The following is a 13,024-nucleotide window of genomic DNA, read 5'->3' as shown; positions in this document are numbered from 1 at the left end:
CAGTAAGTGTGTAGGGCGGGGAGGTGGAGAGAAGAGAGGGGGATTTAAAATTAGCCTGGAAATATTGCACATCTCATTAAAAATGTAATCATGCGTAAAATGAGATCAATGAAAATTTATCTATAAGTGCAAGAAAAAGGCATTTTCTAGTATGATACTGGATTTAATAGACTGGATTTTAATGTAGTCAGTTTGGTACCAAAAAAAAAAAATCTCTCAGGCTAAATAAAACAGTTTTCCCTCCCAGTTATTGTACAGACAGCTAATTTCAGACCCTTTCCTTCTGATATTCAGTCTTATCTCTTGCTAGATATGGGTCCAGTATATTGCAGAATTTGTTTTCTTTACATTTTCCATTACTGCCTTCATTTGCATGATAAATGATTAGAAGTCGAAACAGGAAAAAAACCACACAGAACATTTCTTTATTAATTTTGTTTAAATTAAAGAACTTACTTATTCATCCACTCCCTCCCCATTTAATAACCAGTGTATCTGAGAGTTATTTTAATATTTTGTTGTACAGTTAGAGAAATGGGTTACGCATTTTTTTTTTATCTTGTACTTTCTTCAAGTAACATATTATTTCATCCTTATATTTGTAGTTTATATTTTGGTTCCTGTCTTGCACTGTTAATGATATTGGTGAGTTTTTTCCTTAAAAAGAGACCCTTGTTTTGCCCTGGCCGGTTTGGCTCAGCGGTTAAGAGCGTCGGCCTGCGGTTCAGAGAGACCTGGGTTTGGTTCCCGCTAAGGGCATGTACGTTGGTTGTGGTTTGTCCCTGGCCCTGATTGGATCGTGTGGGTGGCAACCACTTGATGTGTCCCTTTTGCATCGATGTTTCTCTCCCCCTCCCACTCTATCTGAACAAAAAATGGAAAAATGTCCTCGGGTGAGGATAAAAAAAAAAGATGCTTGTGTTCAAGGAGTTTAAGGTACTAGAGTGTAAAATATGTTGACACTGATGAACTTAAGGACTTTGAAAATTTATTTTGTAGATGATATTATCACAATTTTTTTGTTGTTAATCCTCATTTGAGGATATTTTTTCCATTGATTTGTGGAGAGAGAAGAAGGAATGTAGTGGGGAGATAAAGAGAAACATCAGTGTGAAAGAGACACATCGATCTGTTGCCTCCCACATGTGCCCTGACCTGGGCCCTGGGATTGAACTTGCAACCCAAGTACGTGCCCTTGACAGGAAATAGAACCCGAGACTCTTCAGTCCGAGGGCTCACACTCTCAGTACTGAGCCACACTGGCCAGTGACACAGTTCTTAAATAATATATAGGGTTTATAAAATTTGACTTCATATATGTCTTCTGCCCTTTGGCTCTTAGCTGTTTTTCTAGTCTGATAATTTAATGTGAAATGATGTAACTGAACATATTAATGAAAATCATATAATGCCATTTTTTTTTAATCCTCACTCGAGGACATTTTTTGATACTTTGTTCAGATAGAGTTGGGGGAGAGAGAGAGAAACATCGATGTGAAAGGGACACATCGAGTGGTTGCCACCCACACGATCCAACCAGGGCCAGGGACAAACTGTAACCAAGGTACGCACCCTTAGCAGGAACGGAAACTCCGACTCTCCAGACCGCAGACCAATGATCTAACCACTGAGCCAAACTGGCCAGGGCTCTAATGCCTTTCTTTCCCCCAAAGTTTTAAAGGAAAAGAAACCAGCTTTACTAATAAAAACTTGCCTGGGCAAAATTTGCCTGAGTAAAAATTATTTTTTATTTTATTTTATTTTTTCCACATCTTTATTGTTGGATATAAAATGTATTACAGATGTTCCACATTTTTCCCCCATTGACCCCCTCCTCCCCACTCCCGCCCCCCTCCCACCTTTTCCCAAACTATTGTCTGTGTCCATTGGTTATGCATATAAGTTCTTTGGTTTATTTCTTCCCACCCCCCCAACTCCTTTCCCTTTGAGGTTTGTCAGTCTAGCAATGAATTTGTGCTTCTTAATCCCTTCACCTTTTTCAACCATTCCCCCAACCCCCTTCCCAACTAGCAACCAACAAAATGTTCTCTGTATCTATGAGAATGTTCCTGTTCTTCCTGTTCATTTTGTTTGTAGATTCCATTGTTGATAGATATGTATTCATTGCCATTTTGTTTGTTCATACATTTTATCTTTTTCTTTAAAAAGACCCATCATCATTTCATATAATAACGGTTTGGTAGTGATGAACTCCTTTAACTTTTTCTTGTCTGGGAAAGTTTTTATATGTCCATCAATTCTAAATGACAGCTTTGCAGGATAGAGTAATTTTGGTTGTAGGTTCTTGGTTTTCATCACTCTGAATATTTCTTGCCACTCTCTTCTGGCCTGCAAAGTTTCTTTTGAGAAATCAGCTGACAGCCTTATGGGAACTCCCTTGTAGGTAACTAGCTGCCTTTCTCTTGCTGCTTTTAAGATTCTCTCTTTGTCTTGAACCTTTTGCATTTTGATGATGATGTGTCTTGGTGTGGGCCTCTTGGGGTTCATCTTGTTTGGGACTCTCTGTGCTTCCTGGACTGGTATGTCTGTTTCCTTCACCAAGTTAGGAAAGTTTTCTGCCATTATTGTTTCAAACAGGTTTTTGATTTCTTGTTCTCTCTCTTCTCCTTCCGGCACCCCCAAGATGCGAATGTTGGCACGCTTGAAGTTGTCCCAGAGGCTCCTTACACTCTCCTCATTTTTTTGGATTCTTTTTTCTTTTTGCTGTTCTGATTGGGCGTTTTTTGCTTCCTTATATTCCAAATCGATGGTTTGCTCCTTGGATTTACGTACTCTATTATTGAAGCTATGTAAATTATTCTTTATTTCAGTTAAAGCCTCCTTCGTTTCTAACTGTGCAGCGATCATTTCTGACTGGTCCTTTTTTATGCTCTTGAGGCCCTCACTGAGTTCATTGAGCATCCTTATAAGCAGTATTTTGAACTCAGCATCTGTTAGGTTACTTATCTCCATTTCGCTTAGTTCTTTTCTTGGGGTTTTGTTCTGTTCTTTCATTTGGGACCTGTTTCTTTGTCTCCTCATTTTGGCTGCCTCCCTGTGTTTGTTTCTGTGTATTACTTAATGAGAGGTATGGGGCTCGCTGAGACCAGATGCTGCTCGTTTGAAAGAATTTAGGAAAAACCTGAAGCAGGATCCAAGACAGGCCAATCCTATGGTTAAGCAAGTAGCAACAGCTTGGGTGGGCCTGAAAGTTGGGTGGGGCGGGGCCTCAGGGAGTCAGCAGGGCGGGGCTACCAGTGTGAGCCAGGTTGCTGGAGTCCCAGATATGGCGACTGTCTGTTGCCCCAGGGAAGGGCTCACCAAAGGAACAAAGGCCTCTTACAGCACAATTTTCCCCGAGGAAGCCCCCTCTCCAGCCCTCGCTCCAGTGCCAAAACAGCTCAGTTCTTCCCTGTATTTCTCTGGTGCCCCTCGAGCTGCCTCCCCTCCGAGCTTAGAGGGAGAGAGTCCGATAAGTCCGTGCGCGGGCCCTTTAAGGAGCTGCCTGTGACTCCAGCCAGGTCAGCTTCCCTGAGCCTCAGTTTCCGCTGGTTTTTCCAGCCAGAAGTTATGGGGACTTCTCTTCCTGGCACTGGAACCCTGAGCGGGGCACCTGGTGTGGGATGGGGACCCCTCAGTCCTCAGGAAGGACCTTCCCAGCTGTGGGAGCCTCCTGATTTTTATCCGCCACACTTGGGTGTGGGACCAGCTGGTCGTGCGCCGCGCCGCCGCCGCCGCCACCCCTCGCGCAGCCGCCCCTCCTACCGGTCTGGATGTAGCTGCTTTTTTTTTTTAATTCCGTAGTTGTAGGCCTTCCATTCAGCTTGATTTCAGGCGGTTTTGGATGATGGTTGTTCTGTAGTTTTGCTGTAACTTGGATGTGGTTGTGGGAGGACGCGATACTGCGTTTCCGTACGCCGCCATCTTGACCGGAAGTCTGCCTGAGTAAAAATTATTATACAAGCTGAATGAATGGTCCTTGAAAATTTTGTCTACAAGAGAAGAATCCTATGTGATCATTTTAGAATCATTCACATAAATAATGTCTCTTATTCTCTTACACAAATTTTAGGTAAATACTTTCCTGTTGTGAAAAATATTTAAACAGTACAGTTAATTGAATATTCTCTTGATTATTTGTCCTATGCTTCTCCCTTCCCTAAAAGTAACACACTGATCAGCAGCTATCTTTCCTGACATTTTCTCTGTAAAATAGATATGTACCTATAGAAATATGTTAGTTTTAATTTTTGTTAAAATTTTCTACCATAAAAGGTATAATACCATTTTAATTTTTCTTAGTTTACTTAACATTATGTCTTTGAAAATTTTCTATTTCAATACATATGTCTACTTTTTTCTGTTGAATTGTTGCATAATATTCCATAACATGGACCTAGAAAGATCTGGAAAGAACCTAAAGATCCATCAATAGGGGAATGTTAACCATGACAAACAATGGTGCTATAATAACCTTGGTTTATACCTCTGTACACAGTGGAAATATTTCTTTGGGAAAGATACCATGAAGTACGAGAGCATGGTCAATGAGTGCACTTAAGTTTTCCTCTGAGTACCGTTTACCTAAATCCCACAGGTTTTGCAATGCTCGTATTGTCATTCATTTCTAAATAGTTTGTAAGTTCTGTATTGATTTTTCTCTTAAACATAAGAGTTATTATCATGGGGTTTTAAAGTTTCTAAGTCTATAGATTTTTCTGGCTATCTTTTTGATGATGAATCTAGTTTTATTTTATTGTGATCAATCAATATGGCTTATATGGTTTCTGCGTTACAGGAGTCGATAGGATTTTTCTTCATGACCTAATATGTGATCAATTTTCTTTTATGAGTATCCCTGACTCTTTGAGAAAAATTATCTTTATTATGTTCAGTGTTCTATTTTATATCCATTAAATCAAACTTGTTAATTAGCTTATTCAAATATTCTATATTCTTACTTTTTGTCCATCTATTTTATCTGCTGGTTCCTAAAAGCTATGTTGTTAGGTATGCCCAAAAGTTCATGAGTTACATCTTCTTGGCAAATATTCCTTTTTGTTTGTTAGTGTATTTGCCTAAAATTCTTTCTTTTTTTCTGATACTAAGAATTGTTTAGTGTATTTTATTTTTTTCTTAGACTGTTATCTCTCTTCTTTCTGTGATATCTTATTTTAAATATATTTTTATTAATTTTTTTTTTTTTTTAGAGTGAGGAAGGGAGAGACAGAAACATTGATGTGAGAGAGAAACTCCTAGCACGCCCCCTACTGGGGATCGACCCTGCAACTCGGGCATGTGCCCTGACCAGGAATCGAACCAGGACCTCTCAGTCCAATGGACAACGTTCAATCCACTGAGCCACACCAGTCAGGCTATAATATCTTAATTTAGATTTGCCTTTTAAATATACCCTGTGAGTTTTCTGTAGCAATATGAAAGTTTCTATTTTTAACAGATAATTGATCCTTCACCCAAATTATCATTGCCATTGTGTTTGGATTTATTCTTATTTATATTATCTGTTTAATTTTTCTATTATACTTTGCCTTCTTTTTTCCCCCTTTCTGCCTATTTTTGGTTGATTAGATGATTTTATTCCATTTTTTTCTCCAGTGGTGGTTTGTAAGTTATTCCTCTTGTTTTTATTCTTCTAATAATTACAGTTATAATTTTAATATACATATTGATTGTATAGCTCTCCAACATTATGTAGACTACTACTACCTTGTTCCCGAATAAGGTGAAAACCTTGACATATTTTTTATTTCTGTCACTTTCTACCTTCTCTGGCACTTCTTAAGTCTTTAGTTCCAAATGTTAAAACATTTATTTAAATGTAATTAGTTTTATTGTTTTTTCTTTCTTTTTAAATTCTGTTCACCCTTGCCTTTTAAATCTTCTCCTCTTCTTCTTTCTTCCTCTCTTTGTCGTTTTTCTGTAGTACATTTGTAAGAAATTTTTGTTAGAGAGTTTGTATATTAATGCCTGCATATCTTAATATGTCCTTATTTTGAAAAATAATTAGAATTTCTATAGAATTTTATGTTTAAATCTTTTCCACTTAGAATATTAGTGATATTGTCCCATTAGAAATATGAAGCCAATTTTATTCTTATTTCCTTTTAGGTTATATGTTCATATGATATTTTTTCTCTCTGGAACATTTTAAATATTTTAAAATTGTAGGTAATACTTTTACTTAATTTACAGATAAAAATAATAAAATTCTTGTTTCCACTCCTGTTCACTCCTTCCTGCTCTCCCCTCCACAGGTATCAATTTCCTACTAGATTTCTTTTCAATTATCTATCTATGTATTTATTTTTAAAAATTTATTTATTTATTTGAGAGACAGACATTGATTTGTTATTACACTTATTTATGCATTCTTTGATTGATTCTTGTATGTGTCTTGACTGGAGACTGAACCTGCATCCTTGGAGTGTTGGGATGATATTCTAACCAACTTAGCTACCCGGCCAGGACCCCTTTAGAATTATGTTTTTCTTTTCTGTGTATATTTATTCAAAGGAAAGCAAATGCATATTTATATTTCCCCCTCTTTATTATGAAAAGATAGCATGCTATATAACTTGCTTTGGCCCTGGCTGGTTTGACTCAGCAGTTACAGCATCAGCCCATGGTCTGAAGGGTCTCGGATTCGATTCCTAGGGAAGAGCACGCACCTGGGTTGCAGGTTCAATCTCTGGCCCCTGTCAGGGTTGTGCAGAAGGCAACCAATTGATGTGTCTCTCTCACAGTGATGTTTCTCTCTCTCACTATCCCCACCCCGCTTCCATTCTATCTAAAAAAAATCAATGGAAAAGTATCCTTGGATGAGGATTAACAACAACAACAACAACAACAACAACAACAAAAATAACTTGCTTTGCATCTTACTTTTCTAAAAAACAATGTATATCTTGGAGATCTTTCTACATCAGTAAATAGATATTTCTGAGCCTTTTATTCAGTTGCATAGCATTTAATTGCATGGATATATCCATAGTTTCTTCAACCCATACCTTAAAATGGACTGCTGGATCATTGTCAACTTTTTGCTCTTACAAATAATACTGTAATGAATAATTGCCCACGTGCTGTTTTATATGTGTGCAGATATATCTGTGGGACAGAGTCCCAGATGTAGGATTGTTAGGTCAAAGGGTAAATGTATCTGTACTTTTTTTTAGAAGGGAGCCAGATTCCTCCCCGTGGGGGTTATACCATTTCACACTCTCACTAGCAATGTACCCTCCATGACTGTTTCTCTCCAGCCTTATGAGTACTGTCAAAATTTTAATTTTTGCCAAACTAATACATGATAAACGGTATCTCAGTGTAGTTTTGATTTACCTTTATCTTACTATAAACAAGGTTGAAACTTTTTATGAGCTTAATGGCCATTTGTGTGTGTGGGTATTTGTTTGTTTGTTTATTTATTTATGCTGAGGACTGTTTGTGCCTTTTGTTCATTTTCATTTTGGGTTGTTGGTCTTTTTCTTTGAGAATTCTAGGTAATCTTTATAAATAAGGGAAATCAGCCTTTATAATATAAATTATAGTTTTCTCCCTCCCAAATTAGTCATTTGACTTTTAATTTTGCTTATGTTGTTTTTTGGCGAGCTGAAGGTTTTAATTTTTATTCAGTCAAATTTACCAACCTTATATTTCTTCTGGATTTTTAAGTCTAACTTATAAAGGACTTTTCCACTTCATTTTAAAAGTATATCTAGTATTTTGCCCTGGCCTGTTTGGCTCAGCGGTTAGAGCGTCAGCCTGTGGTCCGGAGAGACCCGGGTTTGGTTCCCGCTAAGGGCACGTACCTTGGTTGCAGTTTGTCCCCAGCCCTGGTTGGGTCGTGTGGGTAGCAACCACTCGATGTGTCGCTTTCATGTCGATGTTTCTCTCTCTCTCTCTCCCACTCACTCTATCTGAACAAAATATCGAAAAATGTCCTCGGGTGAGGATAAAAAAAAAAAAAATAAAATAAAAGTATATCTAGTATTTTAATATTTTACCTTTAATCCTTTTGGAGTTTATACTTGTATACAATGTGAGGTAGGGAACTACCTTTACCTTTTTCTCAGACTGTTACCCAGCTGTCCTGATACTTATTAATGAGATGTCATTTGTATAATATAATAAATTCCTATATACACTTTGATCTATTTCTGGACTTTTTATTCTGTTCTACTGGCTTGTCTGTCTATTCAGTCACTATTGTTCACTTTTAATTGATTTGATAGCTAGCTGATCTATTCTTCTAACATTTCTTTTTCAGAGTTTTCCTGGTTATTTTAATTTTAATTTTTACATATGAATTGTAGGATCAGTTTTTCTGGTTCTACAAAAAAAACACCCATTGGTATTTTTTTGTATTGCATGCAATTAACTTAGGATAATTGACTTTGAGTCTTCCTTTCCAAGAATATAGTGTCTCTTTTTTCATACTGCTTTTATCCTTTGGTAATAGTTCAGTTTTTCTCCTATCATTTGGTTTTGTACTTTTCTAGTTAAGCTTGTTGCTAGCTGTAAATAGGGTCTTTTCTTCCATTGTATCTTGTATTATTTTATTATATAAAAGGTATTGATTTCTTTTAAATTAACTCTACACATCTCTATCGTACTGAATTATTTTATATTTTGTAGTGTTTTTTCCCCACTTGATTTATTAGGTTTATGGCTACAAAATATCATCTAAAAATAGAGATAGCTCTGCCTCTTTCAAATCTTATACTTCTAATTTCTTTTTCTGTTCTAATTGTGTTGTCCAATACAGTGTTAAGTATAGAGATGACTTTGAGTATATTTGTGCCTAATTTTAGCATGAATACTTCCAGTGTTTCGCCATTATATCAGACGCTGATCTTTGGGCTGACTCTGTGTGTGTGTGTGTGTGTGTGTGTGTGTGTGTGTGTATTCCTGCTCATCCAGATCCCCACAGCTGCCTGAGAGGTCACTTTGCATGTCTGCAGATAGTTCCCATCCGTACTGTAAGCACCCTGCCTTTCTTTGCTTGAGCACATTTTCTAGCTGTAGGAGAGTGTTCTTGGCCCATGTGAAGGACAGACTGGGTATCCTATAGAGCTACTGTCCCCAGGAGTGAGCTCTCCAACCAAGGAGGTTTGGAAGTCAATGAATAAATATTCCAGCTTCTTCACCACTCTAGAAAATAACTCAGAAGTGTGCTCCATATAGTCTCTCAGAATACTGTACTCTAGAAGATTTGGAAAACAAGAGGATAGGAGTGGGGAGGAGGGCCATCCTTGTTGCCCACCATCTGGGATATAGCAGGCACTCTGCATATTCTTTATGTGGAGAGGCTGCAAAGGGCTAAATTAGGGGAAGACAGGGCTCTAATCTTATCCTGAATAGCCCTCAGTGCCCAGCTGTGTTGAGACTTGAATAGTCATCTCTGGAATAATTTATCTAAAGACAGAAGGAGTAGACCCTTAGAGCTGCTCTCTTTTGTGGCACATGTTTAAATGGCAGCAGAGAGACTTCCAGTCAAGATGGCAGTGTAAGTAAACATGGTATTCGCCTCCTCCCACAACCACATCAAAATTACAACTAAACTACAGAACAAACATCCTTCAGAACTGCCTGAAATTGAGCTGAATGGAAGTCCTACAACTATGAAATTAAGGAAAAAGTCACATGGAGACTGGTAGGAGGGGCAGAGGCATGGATGGGCTGGTCCCACACCCAAGTGTGGTGAAAAAATCAGGAGGATACCTTGGCTGTGAAGGTCCTCCCTAAGGAGTGAGGGGTCCCTGTCTTACACTAGGCTCCCAGCTCAGTGTCCTAGTGGCAGGAAGAGAAGTCCCCATGACTTCTGGCTGTAAAAACCAGCAGGAACCAAGGCTGAGGGAGGCTGAGGCTTCTGGAGCCCCAGGTAGTTCCTTTTAAAGGGCGTGAGCACAAACTTACACAGACTTGTTCCCTCTGGGCTCCATCATGGAGGGGAGGCAGCTTGAAAGGCACCAGAGATATATGTAAAAGAACTGAATTGTTTGGCTTTGGGGTAAGAGCTGGAGAGGCAGCTTTCTCCCAAACAGATGTGCTGGTGGAGGCCTTAGTTCTTTTGGTGAGCCCTTCCTCCATGAGGCTGACAGACAGGTGCCATATTTGGGACTCCAGTAACCTGCCTCATACTGTTTGCCCCGCCCTGGTGATTCCTTAAGGCCCTGCTCCACCCAACTTTTGTACCCACCCAAGCTGTTTTCAGTGGCTTTACCATAGGATTGGCCTGTTTTGGCTCCTGCTTCAGATTTACCTAAATTCTCTCAAACAAGAAGCATCTGGTCACAGTGAGCCCCGTACCTCTTGCTAAGTGGCCCCAGGACTGGCACTAGAAGCAGCCAGCCTTGGTTCAAGGTTTGGCTTTGCCTGGTCACCTCCAAGGCCAACACAAGAAGCAGCCATCAGCAGATCACTTATGTCTGGTGGCCCCAGGTAGAACACAGGCAGTGGCTGACCTTGCCCCAGAGCCAGCATACCCAGTGGACAGCTTCAGACCATGTCAAAGCACCACCACACAATGTACTCAAGGAATAGACTCAGTGGGTACCAGAGCCTCGCTGAAGTAAGTCTTGCTCTGGTGGTGGGCCCCTGCATAGTTGATCCTCGAAGGTAGTCAGAGGTCAGTGGGCAAAGCCAGTCCTTGCAGCTGATCAGCCTGAATAAAACACTCCCACTGAGATGCCAACAGCAATCAAGACTCACTTACAACAGAAGGGTATAAAGTCCGCATGAGGAATACATCTCGAGGGCCCAGCTGAGTGATCAGGGAGGCTGTGCCACTGGACCCTACAGGACACCTACCACAACAGGCCACTGTTGGAAGCCTAAAAGACATAGCAACCCTACCTAGTACATAGAAATAAACACAAGGACACAGCCAAAATGAGGAGACAAAGAAACATAACATGTCCCAGCCCTTGCTGGTTTGGCTTAGTGGTTAGAGTGTTGACCCTCAGACCAGAGATAGAAACATGTCCTGAATGAAAGAACAGAACAAAACTCCAGGAAAAGAACTAAACAAAGTGGAGATGAGCAATCTAACAGGTGCAGAGTTCAAAACACTGCTTAAAAGGATACTCAGTGAACTCAGTGAAGGCCTTAAGAGCATAATAAAGGACCAGTCAGAAATGAATGATGCACTAACTGAAATAAAGAATAATTTACAGGGAATAGTAGAGTAGGTGAAGCCAAGAGGCAAACATCGACTTGGAATATAAGGAAGCAAAAAACACCCAATCAGAACAGCAAAAAGAAAAAAGAATTAAAAAAAATGAGGATAGTGTAAAGAGCCTCTGGGACAATTTCAAGCATGCCAACATTTGCATCATGGGGGTTCCAGAAAGAGAAAAGAGAGCAAGGAATTGAAAACCTATTTGAAAATATAATGACCGAAAACTTCTCTAACTTGGTGAAGGAAACAGACATACAAGTCCAGGAAACACAGAGAGTCCCAAACAAGATGAACCCAAAGAGGTCCATACCAAGACATATCATCATCAAAATGCCAAAGGTTAGATACAAAGAGAGAATCTTAAAAGTAGCAAGACAAAGCAGTAAGTTACCTACAATGGAGCTCCCATAAGGCTGTCAGTCAATTTCTCAAATGAAACTTTGCAGGCCAGAAGGGAGTGGCAAGAAATATTTAAAGTGATAAAAAGCAAGGACCTATAATCAAGATTACTCTGTCCTGCAAAACTATCATTTAGAATTGATGGCCAATTAAAGAGTTTCCCAGACAAGAAAAAGCTAAAGGAGTTCATCACCACCAAACCAGTATTATATGAAATGTTCACAGGTCTTCTTGAAGAAGAAAAAGATAAAAAAATATGAGCAATGAAATGGCAATAAATATCTATCAACTGAATCTACAAACAAAATGAGCAAGCAGAATAGAAAAAGACTCATAGACACAGAGAACTTTTTGTTGGTTGCCAGATGGGAGGTGGGTTGGGTGAAAAAGATGAAGGGATTAATAAGTACAAATTGGTTGTTAGACTGATGAACCCCAAAGGGAGGAGGGGACGTGGGGTGGGAAGAGAGAAACCAAAGAACTTATATGCATATATGCATAACCAATAGACACAGACAATAGTGTGGGGAAGGCAGGAGGGGGGTAGGAGTGAGAAAGAGGCGGTCAAGGGGGGGAAAAGGAGGGACATCTGTAATACATTCAACATTAAAGATAAATTTAAAAAGGAAAAAATAAAATAAATAGAAGCAGAACTTGCTGTAGAATCTTTTATGATCTCTTTCTATCATTGAGATTCTAAAAATTTGCCACAATTGTATGTGTGTGATTATCTCCCCGACACGTCCCTCTCTGTTTTTTTCTTCTTTCATTCCTCTATAAAAATTTAGAATTCATGGATCTCTACTTTTATTTCTTAATTTCTATAGCTTTTATGCTGTATTTTGAGAGAATTCTTTAGCTATATTTTCTAGTTGACTAGTTTAATTTTCAGCTTTGTCCATTTTGCTTTTTAGATCATGTACTCAGACTTTAATTTTAGAAATTTTGAAAAAGACTTTTTTTAAAAAGCAGTTTTAGGTTCACAGTAAAATGGAAAGAAAGGTACAAAGATTTCCCATATATCCCCACATGCATAACCTCCTCATTATCAACATCACTCAATGGATGGTACATTTGTTACAATTGATGGACCTACACTGACACATCATAATCACTCAAAATCCACAGTTTACATTAGAGCTCACTTTGATGTTGTATATTCTGTGAGTTTGGACAAATGAATAATGACATGTGTCCATCATTATAGTATCATATGGAGTATTTTACTGCCCTAAAAATCCCCCATGTTCAGCCTATTCATACTCCTTTGTTCCAATTTCTGGCAAACATGAATCTTTTTATTGTCCCTGTAGTTCTGCCTTTTCTGAAATGCCATATATTGGAATCATGCAGTGAGTAGCTTCTTCAGGTTGGTGCCTTTTACTTTGTAATATGTATTTTTGCTTCCCCCATGTCTTTTCATGG

This window comes from Molossus molossus, unplaced genomic scaffold (assembly GCF_014108415.1).
Source record: "Molossus molossus isolate mMolMol1 unplaced genomic scaffold, mMolMol1.p scaffold_m16_p_21, whole genome shotgun sequence".
Lineage (NCBI taxonomy): Eukaryota > Metazoa > Chordata > Mammalia > Chiroptera > Molossidae > Molossus > Molossus molossus.
The sequence above is the reverse complement of the archived record's forward strand: the minus strand, read 5'-3'. Positions refer to the sequence as shown.